This window comes from Prionailurus bengalensis, chromosome B1, assembly GCF_016509475.1.
Source record: "Prionailurus bengalensis isolate Pbe53 chromosome B1, Fcat_Pben_1.1_paternal_pri, whole genome shotgun sequence".
Classification (NCBI taxonomy): Eukaryota; Metazoa; Chordata; class Mammalia; order Carnivora; family Felidae; genus Prionailurus; species Prionailurus bengalensis.
In genome coordinates, this window is record NC_057344.1 from 148,731,557 (window position 1) to 148,759,098 (window position 27,542).

General features: G+C 40.4%; 1 protein-coding gene across 3 annotated transcripts in view; it reads right to left on the reverse strand.

Moving 5' to 3' along the window:
- The window catches only part of SLC4A4 (solute carrier family 4 member 4), a 348,226-nt gene extending 321,679 nt beyond the window's left edge, over positions 1 to 26,547 (reverse strand). For 2 of the 3 annotated variants that reach the window (XM_043572513.1, XM_043572509.1), the window contains exon 1: positions 25,898 to 26,023. The gene's annotated coding sequence lies outside the window, so the exon portion shown is untranslated. Of the gene's footprint in view, positions 1 to 25,897 lie in introns of all 3 variants that reach the window. The other variant, XM_043572514.1, reaches the window with a different exon arrangement.
- Positions 26,548 to 27,542: the final 995 nt, after the last annotated feature.

A 27,542-nucleotide genomic window follows, 5' to 3' on the forward strand; every position in this document is an offset into this window, starting at 1 on the left:
AGCTCCTTAGACACACACACACACACACACACACACACACACACACACAATCAGATAAATTCAAAAGATACTGTTACTAAATGTGTGCTTACTCTCAAATTATGGGGGACATGGCTTTAAATCACCACCTTCTGAGCAACAGATTTATAAAAGTCTGTCTACCTGACTAAGGCAGGGTCATCTTTTCAGGTTCAAGCTCACATTTACCAGGAAGCTCTGCTAAAAATACCCACATGCTTTTTAAACTTCAGAATGCAGCAACATTAAGGTCACTGCTAGTTTGTCCTGTATATTCTCAATAATATGGCAAAACTTAATGTTAGTATTTTGTGTTAGAGGCCTAAAATGTCTATCTCCCTGATTTAAAAAAAAAAAAAAAAAAAAAACCTCAGAAATGATAGAAGCTTTCATGTACCATTTTGCTGTTACCATTTTGCCAACTGTCTGGAGTTTCAGAGGTGGCATATAAAAACTTCTGTACTGTATTTTAAATAAAGCATGGTAATGACAGATCTAAATTTACCATGGTATAGAATCACGGGAGAATCACTGTCTTTTTATTGTTAAAAGAGATAAACTATAAATCCTTTTTAAATCACCAGCCAAAGCCCAAAATCTGTAGGAGTAAGAAAAAGAGGGTAGGTAATTATGAAAACCTGTTTTGTAAAGTTTTTTGTGGGGAAAAGTACATGATGCAGTCACCTTTACATACAAAGATATTACTTGAAAGTAATCTAAAAAGCTCACGGATCTGCAAATGAATAAATGTTCCCAAGATAAATTACAAAGAAAAACATTCTGAATGTGAGTTATCTTTGTCATGCATGTGGTTTAAAGTCTGTTCGGATTTTGCAGACAATTCTCTGGAACTTCATTATCTAATACTGTTTCCTTAACACTTTTCATCCTTATTACTGAAGTTGTTCATCTCCAGGTCAGTCCACTAGAGCAACTTTTTACTGTGGACCTTACCCTGTGGCAGTCCAGAGATTAGGGACATAAAAAAATAAGATACAGCCACGTCACTGACGAGATTACAGGCTACTGAGGTAGAAAGACACATTAACAGATAATCCTGCATAGTTTCAAACTCCAAGAAATATACTTGTTCAAGATAACAGAGATAGGTCTTCTGTCCTAGTTGTCTACAAACAGCATTCCCAGTAGCAAGAAGAAAGCGTCCTCCTCGGTTGGGTTAACTTCCCTAGGTTTCTACTTGGGGTGTGGGCGGGGAGTGGAAGGAGGGACGCAGAGAGAGAGATCACATATAACATGTTCTTTTTGTGCGAAACAACCAATAAGACAATGGTTTGTTGTTTTAATATACACAATCTATTGACCACAAACTCAATCCGCTCAAAGACAATACTTAACTTCTTCAACATTGCTGACACCTGTCATTCTGAGTACACTTAAATCATTACCTCTTTTCATGGTGACTACCTAAATGCCACGATCTCTCTCCTTAAATCAGATAATGGCTATTGAACAACCAAAAAGAAATGGAATACTAACCATACCCTTGTTTACTATCTAGAAAATTATGGGTGTTTGCAGCATCTGTTTGCCCAGAGGAAGCAAAGGTAAGAAACAAAAGGAAATAAAAAGATCATTGTGGTCACATGGCTCCCCCCAAAAAATGTATAAATGTTCAATTTTCATAGGTTTTCATAGCCAAACACCTTACAAAACTGTATATTAGATCACAGAAAGCACTGAAACAGCCCTTTCAAAAAACATACAACGATAAAATAAAAACAACAATAATAATAAGGAAATGAAACACTGGCATCTCCTGAAAGTATAGTTAATCCAAGAGTAAATCATAATTTATTTTCCCATTTTCTGACAGCAATAATTTTTTGACACTATTAACAATTTCCATTTGGCATAATTAACCATAATACAAAGTCAATTACCTTCATTTTTTTTTGTTTGAACTTTTTTTTAATATAATTTATTGTTAAATTTATCTTTATTTTTTTAAGTTTATTTATTTATTTTGAGAGAGAGAGACAGAGAGACAGAGCACACAATTGGGGGACCGGCAGAGAGAGGGAGAGAGAGAGAATCCCAAGCAGGCCCTGCACTGCCAGCACAGAGCCCAATGTGGGGCTCAAACCCATGAACCATGAGATCATGGCCTGAGCTGAAGTCAAGAGCTGGACACTTAACCCACTGAGCCACACAGGTACCCCAAAAGTCAGCTACCTTTAAAACCTAGGTCTCCCACAACACCTTGGGGGGGAAAAGAAGTACATCTGAAAACCAGAAACTGAGCAAGTTGAGTTCTGTGTCATACATAACTGCAGAGAAATACTTTCTAACAGGATGCAACACTTGCCAATATTCTGAAGAAAGACCCAAGAATAAAATTTGAATGTCCAAAATGCATTACATAAGAGTTTACTAGTACCCATATTTTATGATACATCTTTATTATCTGAAACTATGTGATCTAAGTATTGTATTCAAAAGAAGACAGAAAAGGAAAAAAAGAAAAATTTGCCCCTTGTGAAAATTTGCCACTTGTGAACCCCATTTACCTACACTACGTGCTCCTTTATTACAGCACCCTTGTAGCATTCTACTTTCTAAATGTGTCTGAATTATCTCCCCCAGTGGGCTGTTAGACATTGCAAGAGATATGGGCCATACTTCTTTCTACCAAGATCCGAACACAATGCTCGAAACAATCAGTGTCTGTTAAACAAAATGTCACTGTTAATTTCAAAAGTAAAAAATGTAGTATATAGTGGCCAATAGCACAAATAATGTAGAAGGGCCTTTTGATTTGCGTATTATATTGAGCATTAAAAACTAAATACGGGACCACGTCATGTAGAGTGACTTAAGTCATACTTATTTTGATCATGCAGAATAAACCTCAAGGGCAGGAAATATTCATCCAACACAGACTTTCTGAAGAGTTTTACCATTGCCTAAAGAGCACAGAACCATTCTAAAGATCAGAAGGTTACTGGTGTTACTAAAGTCACTTGTCATAAAAATATTCCAACTGATCACAAGTCAATTTCAAGTCTGAAAACTCCAGAAAAAAAGCTGAGAAATATTCATCTTATATCAAATTTCTTTTTGGCCCCATAACAACAATTACCCTAGACCCAAGTGAGGGTAATGTGAGTTTCATCCAGGATCCTCAAATGATGGTACAAGCAACCTGGGAAACAGATCCAGACATCCTAGAACCCAACTCAATTAGGTTACCTTGCTTTTCACATAACCATGAACAGGGAGGTGATTTAAAACAGAAGACTACAGGTGATGATAATGAAAGCAAAGGCCATAAGAGGAAAGAAAACCATAACTGATAAATCATTAAATAAGATCACGAAATTTTAGTACTCAAAAAAAAAAAAAAAAAAAGAATGAACCAAGTTTGCTTCCACATACAATACAGCCCTTTTAATATAATGTGATAAACTGTGTAATATTAGATTTTATTTCCAATAATTTTTAATCTGGAGATATGATTAGCCAGTAATATATCTAGAGGTCCATAGCAATTACCTTGTTGTATCATATTACTTTTAATTTCTCAAAGGAAGAAATCCTTCCCCAAATTTCTTAAACTCAAATATAAATGAAGAGACCAAATAGAACTCAAGCATTAATTTTTCTATGTTAAAAAAAAAAAAAAAAGCTTCCATGCAGTTCTTCGAAATACAAAGTTGTTTGGAAGACCATGAAGTAAATCATGGAGGAGATGGTGAAGTGGCAAATTGTGCATGACTTTTCCACATGAATTTTTCCAAATGAAAATTTAAGTTTATTCATCAAATGATCTGATTCCAATACTTTTCCACATGAATATTTCCCAAATAAAAATTAAGTTTATTCATTAAATGATCTGATTCCAACACTTTTCCATATTTTTCCCAAATGAAAATTAAGTTTATTCATCAAATGATCTGATTCCAATGTTTTAAAGTGCATTTTATAGTCTGTGTGTATGTCTCTGTGTGTGTGTCTATGTGTACACAAAAGAAGAAAGCTAAATATCCACCAAATGATGGGAATCGTATATAGTTTTAAAATCAATTGTGATTTGTACTTATAGGAACACTTTTTTTAATTTTTATTTATTTTGAGAGAGAGGGAGAGAGAGAGAGAGAGAGAGAGAGAGAGAGAGAGAGAGAGAGAACACGAGCAGGGGAGGGGCAGAGAGATAGGGGGACAAAGGATCCGAAGCAGGCTCCAGGCTCTGAGCCGTCAGCATAGAGCCCGATGTGGGGCTTAAACTCATGAAACGTGAGATCATGACCTGAGCAAAGTCAACTGCTTAACCAACAGAGCCACCCAGGAGCCCCAGACATATTTTCCTTTAAGGATATTGGAAGCACATCCTATACATTTATCTTCAAACATGGTTATAGATTTTTTAAGTTTTTTATTTCTGAATTAATAAGCTTAGAAATATTCTACTTGGAATACCCATGTGTCTATTCACATTAAATGAAAAATCTCCATGAGACTTCAGATTAGTGTCGGTAACATAAACTGTCAATTCCTATTTATTCAAGAAATTATTATGGCATTTGGAATACAGCCAACACCTTGTTTCTTTTCTGTCCTTTCAGCCTGCATTATCTTATCTAACTTATTGGCAGGCATCACTTCAAAAGTAGTAATAAACTAACAATTATTAAGTCCTTACAGTGGGAAAGACACTGCTGTCAATATACACAGAGCATTTGATTCTCCACAACTACCCTATGACATCAGTAATTTCATTATGCTTTTTTTTTTTAATGAGACAGAGGGAGACAGAAAGTGAGAGAATCTTAAGCAGGCTCCATGCTCAGCACAGAGCCCAACATGGGGCTCGATCCCCTGACCCTGGGAATACAACCCTTGGACCACAACCTGAGCTGAAATCAAGAGTCAGATGCTCAACCGACTGAGCCACCCAGGCACCCCATTTGTCATGTTTACTTTACAGATGAGGAACACAGGGATGTCAAGTGACTTTCCCAAGACCACAGTCACAAATGGCAAAGCAATATGACCATCCAGTCTGATGCCAGAGTCTGAATACTTAACCACTGCATGACTTGCCTCCAGTAGACAACCACAGTAAGAGGAAATGAAACCCAAACCCATCACTAGGGTAAGAAACCTTCCTCTCCCCCTGCTTTTTTTTTTAAGTAATCAAAATGAATGTGCATTTCATGCGAAAAATGGTTCCAACAACTGGTCATAATGAGATTAATGGATTACCCATATATCTCAACCCATATATTCAATCTCAGGTCCTCGGATAATTGAGTTACTGGTTTGTTCGTTCTTGCTTATCATCTCATACAGTTACACAGTCACATCTAATCCATATTTATCAAGCACTGTACTCAGCCCTAAACACTTTTTTTATTGCGATAGAAAACACATAACATAAAATTTACCACCTTAGCCATTTTTAAAATGTTTTAAATGTTTGTTTCTGAAAGAGAGAGAGACAGAGCCCGAGTGGCAGAGGGGCAGAGAGAGATGGAGACACAGAATCCAAAGCAGGCTCCAGGCTAGGCTGTCAGCACAGAGCCTGACATGAGGCTCAAACTCATGAACTGGGAGATCATGACCTGAGCCAAAGTTAGATACCCAAACGACTGAGCCATCCCCGTGCCCCACCACCTTAACCATTTTTAACTGTACTGTTTGGTAGTGTAAAATATATTCACATTGTTGTGCAACAGACCTCTAAAACTTGTAGCCGTTTGCCTTAGTCTCTTCAGGCTGCTGTAATAGAATACCACAGGTGAGGAGTTTATAGACAACAGAAATGAGGGTCTGAAGGGTGGAAATCTGAGGTCAGGGTGCCAAAATGGCCTGGTGAGGGCCCTCTTCCAGGTCACAGACTTCTCACTGTATATTCACATGGCAGAAGGGTGAGGGAGCTCTGTGGGATCTCTTATAAGGCACAAATCCCATTCACCTAAATCACTTCCCAAAGGCCGTATCTACTAATATCATCACCTTTGAGGGTTAAGATTTCAACATATGAATTCTGGGGGCACACAAACATTCAGACCATAGCCGCCTTTAGTACTACTGAACTCCACTTTGTTGTACCATTTTATTCCTTATCAATGACCTGTCTTTAAATTTCTTTTGATTTCTAAAAATGAGCAAAGTCTTGAAAATTGTTGAATACTTCTTTTTGGATAAGCATCTATAAGATGCTGGCATTATAAGCTAGTGATTCTTAACTTTTTAGAGGGCCATGAGTCTTTTGAGAATCTGATGAAAGTTGTGGATTCTAACCTCAGAGTAAAAATGGGTATATGATTATATAATTAAAATGTTGCTATAATTTCATGAGGTTACTGAATCCCTGTTCCCCCAAAACCAAGCACAAACTCACATAAAAAACTAATTTTTTGGTCTTATTTTGTACTAGTGTTTATCAATGCTGTTACGATGCAGTATTCCTTTAAATATCAAGTTTCCCCTTATGAGTTGTAATCAAGGTCTTATTTGAAAATTTTCACATAAATGTTACATTATTTATAAAAATTAATCTACACATATTCAGGAAAACAGCTACATTGCTTATACACAGAAACACATAGAGGCAAAGAATTTCTCTACTTCCCATATGAGTTCTATCCCATATTCAACAAGCAGTTTCCCACAGAAATGCTATTAAAGCACCTTATATCTGAAAGTAAGCTAAATTATAAATGCCTTTTCCTTATGGGCACACCTTCTTCAGAGCTGATAGTAAGAAAGCCCCATGACTGATTCCAGATAAGATGGACTTGATCTTTGCCCTTCTAAATTTAATGTACTGTAGTTAAATAGCCACGTTCACTGGCTGTGATTGCATCATTGCACTTTCTGATGTTTCTGATAACATAAAAACATTAGATTTTTAGAGGTGATATCCTGGAGCTGATAGGCTCTCATTTCCTTTCCATCCAGATTTTGGGGAACTAGATAACTGGAAATTATATTTTGTTATTTGGAGGGGACTAAATAAACATTCTTAAAGGACACTAGTCTATATTAGATACTAAACGTCTTGCATATGTCACAGCTTTGGCAACATCATGAATACTTCGGATGCACTCCTCCAAACACATATATATATACACAAATTGTGTAAGCAATATCTGGGAGCTCATGGGCCCCCTAAAGCCCAGCCATAGACTCCAGATCTCAAGATTAAGAACCTATCCCTGCATTCAGTGCACAAGTATGAACCTGACACTTCTGATTTCTAGGACTTCATCTCCTTGAAACAACACGAAAAATCTAACTGCTCTGCCTTCAAAGGTGTTTGTCATACACAAAGAAACTCAGTATTCATGAAAAATAGTCACCACAGCATTCTCTTTGTTATCTGGTGTTTCTCAGGGCATAAAGGGATTAACTGCTCTCAAAGGAAGGTCCTGGCTCTTTTCTATTTCAAAGGCTGAGAACCTGAGGGATGGACAGCCTTCTGTATCTGCCATGGTGACTTCATCCTGCGTCTCTCCAGAGAGCTAATCAGTAGACACCCTGACACTGGCAACAGAAACAAGCCAGGAATTGGTCTGGCCGATGTAGGTATCTGGTAGGCTGCAGTCACCACCGGAACCCATCCCATAAATTCTACCCACCTACCTTCCCAAGACTCTGTCACACCTTCCCTCGTGACCCCTCTCTTCTCAAACTCCTTTTGGATTTATTAACTCCAGTGTTCAATTATCCACTTTATACTTATTTTGTCTAAATAAGCCTCTCTCATATTCTTTCTTGATAACAATTTTTTTTTTTTAATGTTTATCTTCCAGAGAGAAAGAGAGAGACAGGGCATGAGTGGGGGAGGGGCAGAGAGGGAGAAACAGACACAGAATCCAAAGCAGGCTCCAGGCTCCGAGCTGTCAGCACAGAACTGACAGCTGTCAGCACAGAGCCCAACACGGGACTCGAATCCACGAACCAAAAGATCATTACCTGAGCCAAAGTTGGATGCTTAACCTACTGACCCACCCAGCGTCCCTCAAATTTTTTAATACAAATTTGGCCTCTATAAATGTCACATAGCTCAACTGTTTATAATATACTATTAAGCATATATATTGTCTACATTGATTATTCCTCAGACCTAAGATTAAGTTGAAGTCACAAAAACTATTGTTTGAGTCATTCCTTTAATTTATTAAAACCATTTTCAGGATGCAATTATTCTGCCACTTTGATTTGCTCCCATACTTTACCAGGTTAAAAATTCTCAATTTACCAGGTAAGACAAGATCATACTAATTTCAGAGAGGAAACTTACTAATACTTAATATTCCATTTTTTTTTAATGTATTGCAAATGATGAGCAGGCAGAAGATGAAAAGTGAAATCTGTAGGGAAATAATTAGAAGAGAAAGTTTTCAAGTATTCAGCATCCTTGGTAACTTCTCCCATGACCCTGTGACTGGAAACCAGGACAGCATTTAAAAAGCTGGTCACCTTGGAAAGCGCAGAAACCTCTAAAAATAAAAACCAACATTTCCAGACTCTGCCATAATGGTTTCCTGGTAAACAGAAAGACATGCTTGCTATTCTACCCCCACACGGGGGTTGTGACAATTAATTATTCAACATTTGGAAAGTGCTTTGGAGATAAGCTAAGTGCTAAAAATCATCATCAATTTTCAGCAAACCGCACTTAAAGTGAACTCACCAGGCTTACTGTTGGAAATTGAGTACAAGACGATGCTTCTTTTTCCATTTCATTTAGACCATTAGACCAAACAACCAACACCCATATGGAACGTTCCTTTCCTTTCAATCAACCTTTGAGTGTCCTCTAAGTAAAAAACTAGTCCTTAATTTTCAGAGAAATGTAAATTCTAATAATGTGGTTTCGCAAAATTTACAGTGACATGCTTATTAGGTATCCTTCCTCTTCTGACTTTGATTTAAGTGATATAATAAACAGTGAATTTACTAACAATTTCATCTATAAAATTATGAAAGCAATTAAAATCTAGTGCAATGTACTTCCACTGTGTTAGTTATCGTTTAAGGATGCATATCCATGGCTGCATTACACTGCGTATATAAATTTAGATAAACAATCTAAGACTTGATTAACCTTGTTGAATGCTCTAAATGAAACTAATAAGCTATTCTATTTAAACATAAAACGATTTTGGGGCAGCTGAGTGGCTCAGTCTGTTAAGCATCTGACTCTTGATTTCGGCTCAGGTCATGATCTCAGAGCATGGGGCTCTGCACTGACAGCATGGAGCCTGCTTGGGATTCTCTCCCCACCCCCTCCCCCTCCCCTGTTCACCTTCTACCAGTCTCTCAAAAATCAATAAACAAACATTAAGAAAATTATTTAAAAAAATGATTTTGGTTAGACCATTTTCCTCCTTATTTAGAATATGTTCTGGCTTGTAGTTTTTCACTTTAAAATTCACAACAGTGACCCAAGATTGAGATTTTTTTCTTCACCAGAGTATAACTAAAACCCACATAAAAACCCACCTGCATCCATTAAAAAAAAAAAAAAAAAAAAAGAGGGAGGCAGTAAGTGGTTTTTAAACAGTCATGAGCAGGCCATGCTCTGCAAAGTGACCACACAGTAACTGTAGTCAGTTTGGAATTAAACCTACAAGAGTAGAACTCATCCACACCTACGTCCATTTTGGAGACAATAAATAATTTTGTCCCAAATATTATTTTTTTACTTCATATCTCTGACACAGTGAAAGATCATATATACAAAATCATAATTTCATGTTTTTGAGAATTAAAAGCTGTGCTGACATAATCTTCTTGGATATGGGAATTGTTTCCCATTAGATCGAGCTCATCAACATTTCTCTAAAAAGAGGGTTATGTATTTTAATCTCAAAATGCACAATTTTAAAAGTCATCATTGCTTTTAGAAAGGGTTTGTTTACAAGATGAGTTTTTACCACTTTAAACATTAATACCTTTTACACATCTATTAGTTAACCTTCAATCTTTTATCCATATTCGCCTTCCAAACACCCCACCCCCCCAATGTGGAAGTGAAATCTTAAATGTGCTCTACATTCCTAATCTCAATAGCGAGGAAACAAAACACTGGTTGCTTTAGCGAGATGATCTCCATCGGGCTCCTGCCTCACATAAACAAAAGTAACTATGGAATTCTGCAAGGAACCCACAATAGACTGCTCAACTCCAAACAGATTAATGCCAAAACAGCTAAGAGAATTTCTCATTGACTCAGGTTGATATTTACCAAACATGTGATATAATCTTCATCTTCCACAGATTATATAATACATATGTAGAAAAACTGTTTCTCATCCTTTAAAAGAAGATAAATTGTTTTCGTCGTTTAGACGAAAAGAATATCCACAAGCAACTTAAAACTGAAGAGGAAAATGGATCCAAAGAAGGCCTTCCTTAAAAAAATTATTTCAAAGGAGGAGTCACAGCCTTTCTTCCTCTGCTCTACAGGCTTTATTAGGGGGTGCCAATAATGGGCTACTGGTACAAACAGAAGAAACAGACACATCATATGCTTAAAGAAGTATTTTTGGGCATACATCTTATCCATCAGATAGTTCCTTAAAAATAAACAATATGATACAATTGCCACATGGGGGGGGGGGAGTCATTTCAAATTAAATGTTTCCCATCCACATGAATATGAAGGAGATAAAAAAAAACTCTCCAAAGGAATTAGACATGTCCCCAAGTGAATAAGAAATGAATTGGCAGAGACTGAGCCTCCATGAGAACATTACTTTGAATCTAAACCAAATTTCTAAAACACTCCAGGTGATCTGCGCTATATTTATAGAATTTAAATGCTGAAATAGTAAAAAGAATGATTCTGAAGTGTTTAAGAAATGAAGCAATTTAATTAAGTGGCAATGTTGTATTTACTGATTGTATGTTGCAATGTTTAGCTCTAGTACCAGAGTGACAGGAAAGACAAATACCTAGACTCCCGGGACCTTCTCAGGTGGACGCTATCACTTGGTCATGAAATGCTTTTCGTGAACCATTCCCCAGGTCAGCTCAGCAGAGGGTTCACTCCCTGTAAACTCAGAGGATCTTACAGAAGTTACTTTGAGGGAGGCTAAGAACACCACACATACCTGCCCCAAAATTTCACTCACTATATGGCCAAATCCTTCAAATTCCAACAGCATTGATTATTCCTTCTGCATCTTCTGGTAAAAAACTAAAAGTGCAAATGCTACTAAGACATATAGTACCTTGAATGATTTCGTACTAAGACACTGTCACATGTTTTCTCTTGCAAAGAAAATCAGATACAAATTAATAATGAGAACGTCAGCCTGCCCGCAAACTCGTAGTGAGTTAAAAGAACCGTATTATAAGGGAAGGGTAGAGCTGATGAAGTTAGGTGTGAACATAATAACTAGCAGCTGAATCATACTTACTACGTGCTGCAGACGCTTCTGAGTATTTCACTTATGTTAACTTACTTAAACCCCAGGAAGAAAATGAGGTAGGGTCTGCTGAAGAACTGGAAGCCCGGGATGGCCGGAGGCATGAGGCACGGCGTCTGTGAGTGTCGGGCACACGGCCCACATCTCCGCTTCAGGACTGGGGTGCTGCCTGGGCCCGGCTGGATCGGTACTCGCCATGCTCGGCTCGGTCTTGCTCGGAAACGGTCTTAGAAGCAGAGAGCCACCTGACCCATGGTCACGCCCCTGCCGCAGGACGGCCCACGTCTCCTGCCTGGGCATCGTGGGCTCCCTGGGCTCAGGGTGGACGAGCTCTGAAGGACCTTCCGGGCTCCAGAGCCTGCTGGGAGCCGCCGACGGACGCCTGGGTAACGGCACCTGCTACGGAATGGCACCTGCACACGCCCCTCTGCCCAGTCCGGCTTCCTTCGCGCCCTGGCGGGGACCACCCCTCCACACAAGCCCCAGGAAACTTGCTGAGCCATCAGAAAGTGCTCCCGGGAGAACCTAAGCTGAGACGCAGTGCACACGGGGCTCCAGCCCAGGCATTGTGGCTCCAGAGTCCATGCTCACAACCAGCTCGGCGAAACCCTGACAGTCAGTGCGGGCTCAAAATCAACTTCGATGGGAGTTTCCACTCGGTGAAGAGGCCTCAGGAGCCATGGCTGACTGCCGCCTCTCAACGTCTTCTTAAACCGCACCCCCTCCCCACCCCGTCACTCCTGGGGTCTTGTCAGCCATGCCCATTATCTGTCCTTCATGCCCATGGACTCCGGCTTTTCACTGATGGCCAAAGACTACTTCAGAATCCCACTTTCCCACCCAGGACATTCTCTCCTGGTCTCCACATGCTCTAAACGTTCACGTCACTGATGCACACGACCACCGCCTCAGGCTCCATCACCCCAGAGCCACACTCGCCCCCCCACCCCCTGCACCCGGAAGCAGCCCTCTCTCATAGCTCACCTCTGGCACTACCTCAGCTTTGTCTCACAGCCTGCCTCCCATTATGGCTAAGGTCTCCTCCCTGGGGCATGGCAAGGGAGCAGACAGCCTCATACCTTCCACTCTCCCTCTCCCCCACTTCTGGGCCAAGCCTCTGCATTTCCTTATGAAAATAGATCCCTTGGGGATCACTGCCCACCATGTAAGAAAACAGCCAGACCTTTAAGCCCTGTGCAGGCACAGCTGAGACACCCTCTTTACAATATAAAGACACGCAAAAACAGTGTAGAAAGCACAACAGTAGGGAAATGCCTGATGTAGGAGCAACAGCTTCACACATCTCCAGCCCTAAGAGCATTGCTAAGTTGCATAATGACAACCGGGAGAAAGGAGCAATAGGGGAAATTCTATTCAACGTGTTGTTAAGAAAGATGACAAGTGCAATTTATTTTGGAATTATGTACATCAGAAACATATTTTAAGACAATTTTAGTTTTGATACTTAAATAGGTAAGCTTCAGTTATTAGAAAATTCAGTTAAAGTGAATATACTCCAATGACAGTAGATAAATAGACCACTCCTGCAATTTAAGCAGACAGATTCACAATTTCCCAGGAACAGTCTCCTTAAAATATTATTTCCTCTTCTTTGATTCCACACACTCTACAACTCATGGTACCTACTGCCCATGCTTCAGGCATTAACACTCCCCCGCCCCCCACCCGTAGCTCCCAAGTCATCAGACTTCTGTAGATCCCATGGCTGGACACCTACCTTAGAAATGAATCCCTCACTGTCTCTACAGAACTGGATGTTCTTCCACCAGTTCCCAGCTCAAGCAGCAAATTGCTTGAAGCCTGAGCCACATGCTCTAGCCTGTTGTATTCTGTTGTTGGGTTTTTTTTTTTCTGGTTTTTATATAAATACACTATTATTCAAGCCCATATACTAGAGTCCTTCCATAACAGAAGCCAAAAGTTGTGGCATTGAACTTTCCAAACTGTATTTAATTTGTAAGTATAGTATTACAGCTAAGAAAGTCCTCTAACACAATGATTTTTAAACCTGCACAAAATAATTTTAATAAAATTAAAAACCTCATTTAATTGGGAAAGCAAACTATTTCAGATTAGTGGAATTATCCCAAATGAGTCCAGAACCAAAGGCACTGGTTTCAATTCAAAAATAACATCCAATTTCATTCTATCAGCAGCAAGGTGTGGTCTTGATTCAGGGAAATTTTATAAGGTCTCAATGATCTGATCATGTTTTAATAACCTCATGTGTAACAATGCACTTATACTAGTGCCTTCGCGTCAAGGTCCAGAGCTGAGATAAGACATGCCAAGGCAGGTCAACTTTACAGGAAACACCTCATGAGGTCAAACCCACAATCCTCCCAACCAATATTCAGTGACATCAAAGAACAAGAAATTATTCTACAAAATGGTAAGTGACATGAGCAAAATGCTATGAGAGAGTAGAGAATACCATCCAAAAGGGTCTGTTTACCAAAAACATTCATGCTCTTTTAAATTGTAGGAATACTTAATCTACCCAAAGATTTGTCCTGGAACGTATCGTCTTAAAAAAGCCTTTTTCTCCTCTTGGAGTGAAAAAGCACTCACGTTAAATACCCGCTACATAAATTTAAACTAATTTATGCTAAACTTATTTCTTGAAGTTGTAAATGGCCCTCCTAGTTCTGGTGTTCTTGGATTTGGGGTAAAGTGTTCATGACATTAGGCATAGGTGAGGTCTCTTTTCAGACTTCACTCTCAAGATCATAAGCATTCAAACAGATTTCTATCTGTTCTCTGAAAGACACTCCTCTATTCTTATGATATGTAGTGCATTTCTCTACACCTTCCCCAGTTATGTCTGTCTCTGCAAGACCTAACCTCCGAGGGAACATTCTAGGTAAAACTGCATAAGGTTCAGACACATGGATGAACGGAGACATAACAGCATTAGAAGATCCCTATTAAAAGGTTATAACTGAACTCAAATATGCATTCAGATGTAATATTTGTGAATATAAAGAACAGTGAAACATACTGAGAATATTCACTGGAAATAATATATATAATAAATAAAACATCCATCCTAAGATGTTGCAATATATTGTGCATTTGCATATATTGTAAGGCACATATATTACAAGGCAAATATACACCTAACATATAGCTATATAGACAGTACAATGATATTCTCTCACCTTTCCATAATTCCAATATTATCGTGGAGCCCTGATACTGGTACCATAAAAGATTTCTATTTTCCCTCATTTATATTTATGTTATATCTTCCAGAGATTTTGTGAGAACACCTGGATTTAAAAGTTGCAGTTAAACACGATCAATATTAAAAAATTATTTGGATGAGGCAACCACCAAATTCACAGAAGTGAATAAACGAAGGACTCTTCACCCTTGCCAACCACGGGAACACCTTTGCAACTGAAACCCAGAGAACACTAGATGTGTCTAATTCTGCATTTTTTACAATACCTAGTATCTATTCTTCAGAGAAGGCATAAAAATTGCAATTCATTATAAATCTTTTTTTTTAATTTTTTTTTCAACGTTTATTTATTTTTGGGACAGAGAGAGACAGAGCATGAACAGGGGAGGGGTAGAGACAGAGGGAGACACAGAATTGGAAACAGGCTCCAGGCTCTGAGCCATCAGCCCAGAGCCTGATGCGGGGCTCGAACTCACGGACCGCGGGATCATGACCTGGCTGAAGTCGGACGCTTAACCGACTGCGCCACCCAGGCGCCCCCATTATAAATCTTTTTAAGTAAATGCCTTTTTAAAAACCTTAAGAGCAGTATTCTTTGGGGGAAACTGGAGGAAGGCTACGTAAAAACTGTACTATATTTTTGCAGCTTCGTGTGAGCCTACAATTATAAAAATTAAAAATTAAAAAAAAAATTAAGGACCAACAACTCACTTTGATTTTTTCTTAAGTTTTTAGTTAAATTCCAGTTAACATACAGTGTAATATTAGTTTCAGGTGTACAATATAGTGATTTGCCACTTCCATAGGACACCTGGTGCTCGTCCCAAGTGCACTCCTTAATCCCCACCACCTGTTTAACCCATCCTCCCATGCTTCTCTCCTCTGGTAACCATCAGTTTGTTCTCCATGGTTATGAGGCTGTTTCTTCATTTGCCTCTCTTTTTTTCCCCTGTGACCATTTTTTTAGTTCCCTAAATTTCACGTATGAGTAATATCATGTGGTACTTTTCTTTCTCTGACTTATTTCACTTAGCATAATACTCTCTGGCTCCATCTATGTCATTGCAAATGGCCAGATTTCACTCTTTTTTACTGCTGAGTAATATTCCATCATATCTTCTTCATCCATTCATCAGTTGATGGATATTTGGGCTATTTCCATCACTGGGCTATTGTAGATAATGCTGCTATAAACATTGGGGTGCATGTATTCCTTTGAATTAGTATTTTTGTATTCTTTGGGTAAATACGTAGTGGTGCAATTGCTGGATGATAAGATAGTTCTATTTTTAACTTTTTAAGGAACCTCCACACTGTTTTCCAGAGTGGCTGCACCAGTTTGCATTCCCACCAACACTGCAAGAGGGTTTCCCTTTCTCCACATCCTCATCAATAACAACTCACTTTTAATCTCAAGCAAATGTTAAATAACACTGTGTCCAAATCAGAGAACAGATGAAATATAGTCATATTTAAATAGAAAGGTTAAATAATTTTTCCAAGGAACTATATAACACATCACAAACCCTAACAATAAAGTTTTGTCCCCAAAATATTGGATTCCAAACTTCATGACAACAAATTTCACAAGAAATAGTTGAAAGACATGACAGTAGTGATCACAGCTACTTACTGGAGGAATATCTCTAGAAGAAATAGAGTTTAGATAAAGCTGGGTATGATGACTAGGTGTCTCTGATTGGTTTGTACAGATTTTTTAAGTGACTATCATTCCATAAAAATAAGCATTTTCACTATAAAATATGCTTGCCAGGGCGTCCGGGTGACTCAGTCGATTAGGCGCCAAACTCCGGGTTTCAGCTCAGGTCATGATCTCATGGTTGCTGAGCTGGAGCCCCGCATTGGGCTCTGCACCAACAGCACGGAGCCTGCTTGGGATTCTCTCTTCCTCACTTTCTACCCCTCCCCCACTCATCCTTTCTCTCTCTCTCTATCTCTCTGAAAACAAATAAAAATAAAAATAATAAAAATAAATATGCTAGCCACTGTGAGGACCACAAAAGATATTCTGACCCAGTTTGCAGAGTGAGGAAGCATACAGTGTAGGACCACATGCACACCAGTGAAACAAAGGGCAGTGCAGAACAATAAGCAATAAAGTTATTGGTTAAAATGTAGACTTCACTGCCTAGAGTTTTGGCAGTAAAAACGTGTGAGTGCCTGAACTGTATTTTCTTCTGATGTTTTTGGATGAGTGTTTTGTTTCATTTCTTAACGTATTTTTCAAGGGAAATTATCTGATCCCATTTATCTAAATCTTTTAAGACATTTCCTATCTGCCTTCTTTCTTTTCCCTGGCAAAGGAGCCCAACTTGTAAAAAGTGCAAACGTGTGAGCTGTGTGCTTCTGCTTAATGTGTTAACGCTCAGCAATTTTCTGAAGGCGATTGTAATCAGTACTTCAGCAATCTCCTACCATGAGGCCCTACTCTGCTAACATCATGAGTGCTCATCACGCATTCCGAAAGACCTAGTCTCTCGAGGTCAAAGGAATGAAGGAATTTCTGAAGCAGCTCTACTGTGAGGTCTTGCCGCAGCTGCAGTCAACATGCAGCACACACGGGGAGGGTCTCAGGAGTGCAGCCATCAACACTCAAGGTCCACTCAACCTCCAGTCTCACCGATGATCTCACTGAGTCCTCCCTCCAAACAAACATGTTTCACCAAATAAGGCTTCCAGAACTTCATTCATGATCGTTCAAGGGTAGAAGGTACAAAAACCTGGTTTGTATTAAAGACATTATAAATATTCCCAACGGGCCATAAAGATAACAGATTTCCAAGCTGAAGAGCATGAGAAATGGAAGAGCTAACCCCATGCCCATGGGATAGAAGTTTAGATATTATTGTCATGATCCTATTCCTTAAATAGTTGTTCTTCCCTAAGTCCAGGCCTAGCACCAAGGCTTTTTAAAAGTCTCATGTGCCGAGGAGACACCAAAGGGAGGAGCCTTGCTTCCAGCATTTAACACAGACATGCCTGGATGCTTTTGTTTTATAACGACCCAGTTTAACTTCTCACAGGAGTGAAATCACCCAAAACAGAAGATGTTTTCTGAAATCCACTATTTTTAAAACAGTAGTTTCACAAGGCTCACCATAATTACCCTTAGTATTTATTTCAATTTCCATAGTATTATGTCTGTAACAGAAAACAAAAGGTGTCTACTACACCAGATGATTCCATTTTCCACTAAATCACCCGAAAGCAACCACATTCGGGTCAAGCACATATGAGGGATGCTGCCTGAAATGTAAACGTCCTCAAAAATGCAGACCGACTTACGTTATTCTGAAGGAGTATGTTACGTACTCAGTACTCTGAGTGCCACAAAACAGATACACTTCAGTGATAAGAGCCAACCAATCAAGACCACCACCAGCTCTCAAAACAAAAACAACAAAAACTCAACTACAATAAAAAAGAAAAGAAAATCAGTCTTTGGGTTAGAAAATCTAATTAAATTTCCACATCAACATCCAAATTCCTTCTGCTGCAAGCCTGATTTTGCAAGGGGATACATACTATTACTTACCTTATAATTCTTGAAAACAAAAGTCATACAAAGTTTAATTCTATGTAATTTAGAAATAAATATTTGGCCTAACCCTCTTTTCAGATGAAGAAAACAGAAGTTACAGTCAAACAGTACTTGAGAATCAGACCTTTCGAAGAATTAAGAATTGTTGCTTTACCACAAATGTTTACCAGGTATAGGCTGCAAGTTTGCTTTTGATATTATAATCGACATATGTGAGAAATGCCTTGTCCATATTAAGCTGGAAAGGCTCTCCACAAGCTCCAGTTTTTAGCTATTACTCATCTTTAAACATTCAGTTTTTCATGAAATATGGTTTCCAAGGTATCAGCACTGGAGACGCCATGACAATATTTTAAATCTGGAAATTTGTTGGCTAGGATTCTAATTACAGAAGCTAAAAATATTCCGTGTGTAAGCTTTTGGGGATCACCCATGGGGTGAAGAGCACCATAATCATTTTCAAGGGTTCTCCAGGTGCTGTGTGTGTTACTTGGGGACATAAAGTTGATATGAGTGATGCAGTGAAACGGGTGATCTCAAACTGCTAGCTATTAGACTCAATTTTTCAAGTTGATATTTAATAAACCCTTTTCCCAATTCAGCTTTAGCAATAAAAAATAAAAGTCCTAGAGAAAAAATGTTTCTTGAGTTTGGATCACTCAGAAGAACAGCTCAAGAAAGATACTTAAAAGTGTTGTTCATTCACTCAGCCAACAAATATTTATTAATATGTCAGGAACTGTTCTCAGCGCTGGCACAATTCAACTCAAGAATAAGGAATGCTGTAGAACAGAACAACAACAATAATAACTAACATATGTATAGTCCTTTACAGTTCTGAGCAAGGTTTCATAATGGTCACTTCATTTGTCCCTCATAACACCTCTGTGAGCTAGGTTTTACAATCATTTCAATAATGAAAAAAGAAAGATAATTTTTTCAATTTCCGAAATCAAATAACTAGCAAGTAAGAGAGCTGGGTCTCTAGCCCGTATCTTCCAAGTGCATATCTCTATTGGCCACTGGGCAATATTTATGTTAAGCATTGAAGACAAGTTCTGCATGTTGATGAGCACTGTGTTAAAGTTGTGTTTTTTGGTTGTTGTTTTTTTTAAGGACAGGGTTTCACAGATCCAGACTACGACATTTACAAGTTCAAAGTGTTGTTAATATCTTCACACATTTATTTTATTATATGGAAACACTGGTGAATAAGTGTGTGCATGGTTATCTGAGTTTTCTAAACCAAATAAAAGAAGTTTACTTCCCAGGTATTAAAATCTCTCTTACTTAGGATAACATACTGGACAAAAACTCCATGAGCAATAAACCTGAACAAGTTTTTCATAAAAGACTATAGCCAATAAACATACGAAAAGGAACAAGGAACAAAAGATACTTGGGAAATGCAAATTAAAACCACAATGTGATACAACTTTACATCCACCTAAATGATTAAAATAAAAGAGATAATACCAGAGGCTTGTAAGGATGCCGAAACACTTACAAGATGCCAGTAGGAGTATAAACTGGTGCCACTTTTGAAGGAAGGCACAATCTATTATTCCCACATGTTTACCAAAAGACATATGTGAGAATGTTCATAGCAGCAGTATGTGTTATAGCCAAAAACAAGAAACAATCCAAATATCCATCAAGGGCAAAATGATAACTAAATTGTGGCGTTCTCATAATGCAGAATACTGCAGAACAATGAGACTAAATGAACTGCAGCTATACACAAAACATGAATGAATCTCACAACCATAATGCTGAGCAAAAGAAGTCAGACACAAAGTTACGCAACATACATTCTGGTAGAAAGTTCAATAATAGATAAAAATAGCGTATAATCTCAGAAGTCAGGAGAGAAGTTATCTTTGTGGGGAAATAACGGCTTGGGGGAGGAAAAGGGGGCTCCTGGCTGCTAACAGTGTTCTATATCTTGGTCTTGGTGTGTTCACTTAGGTAAATGACCAAGCTGTTTACTTATATCTCAATGACATGCATACTTTATACATTTTATATTTCCATAAAATCTTCAGATAGATAGACAGATGGGGATCGTACACCTAACTAGCCCTTAACCACTGTGTTTGCTGTAATTCTTACATCTGCTTTTAGTATTTGGTCTGTCTCTTCCTTTACTCCCAAGCTGTCCCCTGGCACTTTTCAATGTTATCCATGTAGCTGCCGATATCAGACCATTCCTATCTTCTAATTTGTAATTCAGTGTTTGCTATGGGATTAGAAATGCTATAATCAGTCATGTTAGGACTGTACATGAATTCAAAGTAAACAGATTCTGAGAGATCTCCTATGAGTAAAGTGAATCTTCTTCAATATATGTCTTTTTTTTTTTTTAACCCTTTATTTTGCTTGCTTGGAGCTTTTTTGCTGAAGAATATGCCAACTATAGGAGTTCCAAATAGATGAAGCTAGTACTGGACCCCATCAGTGAACACTAGGCTCCAGGCCAAAGCTAAAATTAACTAACACAGAAGTCCAGATCCCACAAGTTTACTTATTTGCAAATATTGTAATGGACATTATCAATCAATAAATATACTTCCAGTAAAAGAAAAGAAACCAATGACTTCTTATACAAGATACTATGAAGAACTTTTTTGGTTGTCTCACTCATAGAACATAATATCAGTTTTAAAGACAATATATTCGGGGCACCTGGGTGGCGCAGTCGGTTAAGCGTCCGACTTCAGCCAGGTCACAATCTCACAGTCCGTGAGTTCGAGCCCCGCGTCGGGCTCTGGGCTGATGGCTCAGAGCCTGGAGCCTGTTTCCGATTCTGTGTCTCCCTCTCTCTCTGCCCCTCGCCCGTTCATGCTCTGTCTCTCTCTGTCCCAAAAATAAATAAACGTTGGGAAAAAAAAAATTAAAAAAAATAAATAAATAAATAAAGACAATATATTCTAGGGCACCTGGGTGGCTCAGTCAGTTAAGTGTCCGACTTCAGCTCAGGTCATGATCTCACAGTTCGTGAGTTAAGCCCCACGTCGGGCTCTGTGCTGACAACACAGAGCCTGAAGCCCACTTCGAGTTCTGTGTCTCTCCCTCTCTCTCTGCCCCTCCCCTGCTCTCTCTCTCTCTCTCTTAAACATTAAAAACAATTTTTTTAAAAAGAAAATATTTTCCTTTCTCATTTTGTATTTTTATTAATCTTGATTTTTTAAACCCCCCCCAAAATATACTACTACAAGTTTTATTTACATATTTTTTCCAATACAAAAATTCAAGGATAGCCTTTTTCTACACAATAATCTACAAGATAAAAAAAAATACCTGTTTGTGGTTATTTATTTCCTTTAGCATCTTAATTTCATGTAACTTCTTTCTTTATGCACTCTCCACGAAAAACAGAAGTTAGCTCTTAAAAACCGGAGCTCAGGGGCGCCTGGGTGGCGCAGTTGGTTAAGCGTCCGACTTCAGCCAGGTCATGATCTCGCGGTCGGCGAGTTCGAGCCCCGCGTCGGGCTCTGGGCTGATGGCTCAGAGCCTGGAGCCTGTTTCTGATTCTGTGTCTCCCTCTCTCTCTGCCCATCCCCCGTTCATGCTCTGTCTCTCTCTGTCCCAAAAATAAATAAAGGTTGAAAAAAAAAAAAAATTAAAAAAAAAAAAAAAAAAAAAAAACCGGAGCTCAAATTGCTACACGCAAACTGAACCCTCTTCACCAGTGAAATGCCCCCTGGAACCAATGGAGAGGAGATGAAGTTGAGGCAAATGGGCACTGCCGAGGAGCGGAATCACTAACAGGGACTGGAACCATCCCTTCAAACCAGGATAAACATTTCTCTGCTTTAGTATCTTCAGCTGTGACTAAAACAACATTCATTCATTTGATGACAGTCATTCAATACATAGGTATCGCTAGTTCAAAGAGAAAAGGTTCATCCCCACTCCACCAATAATTTTCCACTTAGGTTAAGAAGAGCATACAAAAAAAAAAAAAGAAAGAAAGAATGAATGAAAAGCATACAGAGTGTAATTTCCCTGTTTTTTCAATGAGCATAATAATTCCTTTCATCTATTTAATTTGCAGGGAAGAATAATAAGATGATGTTTTGGCTCATGAAAACAACTGCAGATATACATGGTTTCACCATGACTATTTCTACCTCTATCTTTTTTTGAATATATAGATATATAGATATAGATTGAACATATACATATATACAGATATATATTGGATATATATATTGAATATATATATAGGTATATATTGAATATACACATATACATATATACATATATGGCTTGATTCAAAGGCAAGTAAGACTTTATCATTAAGGAATAAAATTGTGAACATCATGAAAAGACCAGGAAAAAAGTTTCATTTCTCCTTTACCACAGCAGGTAAATGAATCCATCTCCATTCCTGGTCACCTGACCTTTTGATGCCTTGTTTAAAATGCCATTGTACTGCTGAGACTAGAGCCATGTACAAAGTCATTGCCACAAAGTCATTATGACAGTCATAAATATGGGTTTAGGTAAAATAAAATCATCCACCTCTACAAATGAGTAGTATTTGTGTGTGTGTGTGTGTGTGTGTGTGTGTGTGTGTGTGTGTAAATGTACATAAGACAAAATAAATGAGGAAAAGGGGAGGTTAGGAAAACCCACCTCCACTACTGGAAAAATAACTAAGGCAGGCACCACAGGGATATAAAATATCCTTGTTATGTTAGAAGGACAGTAGCATATTTTCTATTCTGTGACACAAACATATTAAATATGGAGATACCAGGAGAAGCAAAATACATTTGGAATACAACCCCTGACCTTATATGAAAGAAACATTACTTTTCCCTTCCCTTAAAATTCCTGCATTATGAAAAAAAAAATCCTGAAAGTAGCAAGACCTAGTTTTGTAAAGACTTACTAACTTCCTGGATGTTCCTACACTATACTATCCATTGTGCTAAATAACTTCCCCAAAACAGATAAATTTCCTAAATCATACGTTGGCCTCAGAAATTGCATCAACAGTGAGAACTGAGATATGTGTTCTCCTCAGAGCTTCCTTTGTCCCGTCAAATCAGGTACCCTGATTCTTTCCACTTAGCAATCAAGGGAAAAGTACTTAGAAACTTTCACATCATTATATCCTTCTCTTCTCAGTTGGTTCTTTCCATTCCCAGTCTTGTTATCAACCCCGTCACAGATTTTATGCATATTATTAAAAGTGAACACAATGAAACTCCAAGAAACAAGCGGATGTTGTCTATTGCCACACTCACTTAAGGAGCAGTGAATTCTCTCAGGACACTCTCCCCTAACAATAGGAGTCCTTATGGACTGCAGCGCCCTCAGAGGCAAGCAAAGAAACATGATTATCTACATGATTCACCAGCTAATGTGTATTTCCTTTCCTTAAGTGTTGTGTTTTTCTTTACTATGCAAGCTACGGCCAGACTATCTTTCTTATTATCAGAACAAAGGATCAGAACCTCAAAATTGCACTTGCCAGAGCTCAGTGAAAAATGAAATTACCACCAGACCATCCTGGCAGTTGTCCCAAAGTTTACCCGATTTCTATCATATTTTTTTCTCTAAATGATTCCCTGTATTCTTTTTACACATTATTGTAAACTCCAAATTTATTCTAATCATTTAAAAAACTAGAATAGTAACACTAACAAACATTTAAAGTTATTTTCTGTTGAGAAAATGAACTAAAAGAGATACATCATTATAAACTTAGTATATTCTGTCAATCTCATTGGCTAAAGTGCCTTATATATGTTAGTAAGTCTCCAGAATGACCTCAAAACATTAAATGATATAGAAAGAAAACACTCATAGAAAATGCTGGGGGAGGGGTTTTTTTAGTTTTCTTTTTTCCTAAAGGTAGATATGCCTGGAACTATCCAAACATCCAATCTTATCCCTCCCACCCCCATTCTTACAAATGTCCTGTATCTCAACTGTTCGTAAGAATACTACCTTCCTCTTTCTATCCATTTATGTGGGAGTTTTTGTGTTATCTTAGATATTCTGAGATAAAGTTAAAACAATTCAATTTCCAGATTTCATATAAAGAGAACAGAATCCTATCACTGTATTTAACTTTAAAATGAAAGTAAAAGTTTTTTCTCAGTTATTAAAACTATAGACAAATAAGCAGAACTGCTTCCTCTGAATGAAGTTATGCTAATAACCTCAATCTAAGTTCCATAATGATATTGAAAATTATTTAAATGCTAATGTGATAGATACAAGGAGACTTCTTAGAAACCTTTTCAAAAGACATTACATTAGTTATAAGGCACTAGTGCATACTGGTTTAAATGCTCGGAAGAAACCATTCAAATCAAAATGGGAAAAAAAAAAAAAAAAAACCCTAGTGGGCAATGTTCACTTTAGTTCAGGTAGTATTCTAAGTCCAAGTCCCAGATACAAGAATAAAAGAGAAATACTGCACAATGCAGTGTCTCTCAGGAAAGGAACTGTTCCAGGATTTAAGACAATGTGTGTTTAGTACAGCCCAGTGTTCATGATTTCCCATTAGGAGCAACTTTCCCCAACACTGAAGTGAAATGGGAAAGGCAGTGATGAGGGTAGACCAAAGCGGTTAACTGTTCTTCATTGCCAAGACTGAAGAGAGCTTGCTGCGGGTAATCATGCTGAGAAGATAAGGCCTTGAGAAGGAATGAAGGATGGAAAAAACAGAAGTTTTACAAGGAACTGGGCGGGGGGGGGGGGGGGGGAATGCTTTACGATGGTAGAACAGAGGCAGAATGGCTTCCTTCTCCATCTTTTAAGTCAAGGTCAGGGCTTGTTGTGGTTTTTGTTTGGTTTTCTTGCTGTTGTTGTTGTTGTTGTTCTTTTGTTTCCTTTAAGAACTTGTGGTGCTTGCTGCAGTTTGCTGAATGTAGTTCCCAACTCCTGCCTTTCTCTGGTGACTGTTATTAACGGACTGGCAAAGGCTGGGTAAAATGCACTTAAGAAAAAAGAAATCACCCCTCCTTGCCAAGACGCACATGCTGCCCAGTACCTGAGGAAGAGCTCCACTGTCGCCGGCCAAGAGAAATCCCAGTTTAACCTCCGCCTCCCCTTTCCAAATCCATTGCAAATAATTGTGTGTGTGCCACTTGCAGAGAATCTGCCTGACTCACCCCCCGCTTTCGGTGTGCCAGGGAGAGATGTGCACGCTCCGTCCCGGAGTGGGCAGTCAAGTGGGGTACCAAGAGTCCCCCCAAGACTCCCCCATTGGTGGGTTTGGGGACGTTTCCCCCTCCAGCAGGTGCCCGGCCACACTGGGACCACCCAAGCTCACAGGAACACACGTGTCACTGCGCCGGAGCCCAGCCCGCCGCGTACGCTGGCCCCACAGTCCGGGCAACAACGCCTGGCTACGCGCAGGGGGCTCTACACTGGGGGAGATACAGGACTTCTCAAAGTGCTCCTCTAAACGCTAAGAAGGAAACAACAAACACACAAAAAAAGTACTTTGCCGCGGAAGCAGCCTCCATACTCCGCGGGCTCCCAGCCCAGGGGATGCCCGGCCCGCAACTGACCTCTTTCTCCCTCCCCCCGAGTGCGCCGAGGCCGCCCGCGCGCCCTTCGGGACCGGCCCCTGGGCCCGCCGCCCCTGCGCCCGCTGCCGCCGCCGCCACCGCCGCCTGCGCCGCGAGGCGGGGGATCGGCCGACCCTCCCCGCCCCTGCCCCGGCCGGGCGCTCACCTCCTGGGGTCCGCCTTCCGTCGCTCCTCCAGGTTGGCGGCGGAGTGTGGGGCTGCAGCGGCCGCCGCCGCCGCCGCCGCCTTCGCTGCCACCACAGCCGCCGCCGCCACCGAAGCGCTGCCCGGCGCGCCGCCGGGACCGGAGGCTGGGGGCCCCGCGGGATCCCCGCAGGCGCGGGCCCGGGGCGCGGCGGGGCCGAGCTGCGGGAAGTTGTCGGCTCGCGGCGCGGATCGAGCGGGGCGTGAGCCACCCGCGCCCAAGTAGTCACAACTTTGCCGCCTGGGTGGGTGCGCGCTCCGCGGCGGAGGGAGGCGAGGACGGGGCGAGGGCGCTGGGGCGGGAGGGTCCTCGGAGCAGGCAGGACTGGAACCCGAACGGCCCACGAGGAAGGGGGAGAAGGTGGCGCGGGCGGGCAGGGGGTGGGGGGGATGTCTACACGGCCCGCGTGGTGCGGGGCGAGCGAGTGTGTGTGAGCGCGGGCGTCTACTCTACTTTGCCTTCTGCAGCTTCTGCATATTTATGGGGATCTCCGATGTTTTTGCCAGTAACTAACACTGCAGCAGCGGTGACCGGCCCGGGCACCCCCGGGAGCGAGCTGGGGGACGGGGAACCGGGAAAGGCGGCTGCGGCGGAGGCTGTGCCACGAGCGTGAGCCCGCGATCCATATTTAAAGCCGCGAGTGGCCTCGGCCGGCCCCCTGCCCTGCCCTCGCTCGCGCCGCCCGGCCCCCACCGCTCGGGGCCGCCGCTCGGCGTCAGCCGCCCGGGCACCCGCGGCGGCGGGGAGGGGCCTGGGGCCGCACCGCCTCCGCCGGGGGCTCCGGCTCTGCGCGCCGCGCCCGCCTGGAACTGGCCGACGACCCGGCTCCCGGCCGGCTGCCTTCGCCCTCCCTGGTTCCTTGTCTCTCACGCCCTGAGCTAGCTGCTCGGTCCAGCTTTTTGTCCTATTCACCACCGTTCCCTGCTGGGGAGAGCCTGTTCTCTCAGGCAGAACTGAAGGCGCTCGCGTTTCCAGATCACTCTCGAGGCTACTTTATAAAACTTGAGGCGTGTAGGTCGAAGAGAGTGCTACCAGAACACAGTCATCGTTCACCTTCAGTAAAGGATGTCCGGGGAAGCACGGTTCTCGACCTTGTCCTGAAGGCAATAACCTGCCTTCCTCGGGCACTTTGAGGAACATCTTTAGCCATCCAAGGGAGTTTTCTTGCGCGTACAAAGTTATTATTTGTATTCACTCTGTTCCTAAGGCTAATTAATGACGTTTAAATACGCTTTGCCAAGCAAATAATACTAGTAATGTATCAGTGACCCAGTCCCATTGTGATCAGTTAAGTAAACCATTAAGATATAACAGACCGTCAGCACAGACACCATCTAATGTTGTGGGTACTGCTAGAGAACAGCCACTAAATGGATTTGAGCCACATGGTAAATGATGTAAGTGTATATACATTTCCTATTAATACATATCAATATATAATATATGTGTGGAAGTCACTGACCAAACTGCGGTTTTTGACAGTAACAGCCAAAATACATAAAACCCAAGAAAAGTAATTTCACATACAGACTGCCCGCTCCTGGTTCCAAATCTTTCTTCAATACTAAGCGTAACTAATAAGACCTCCAGAAAAAAAATATTCTGG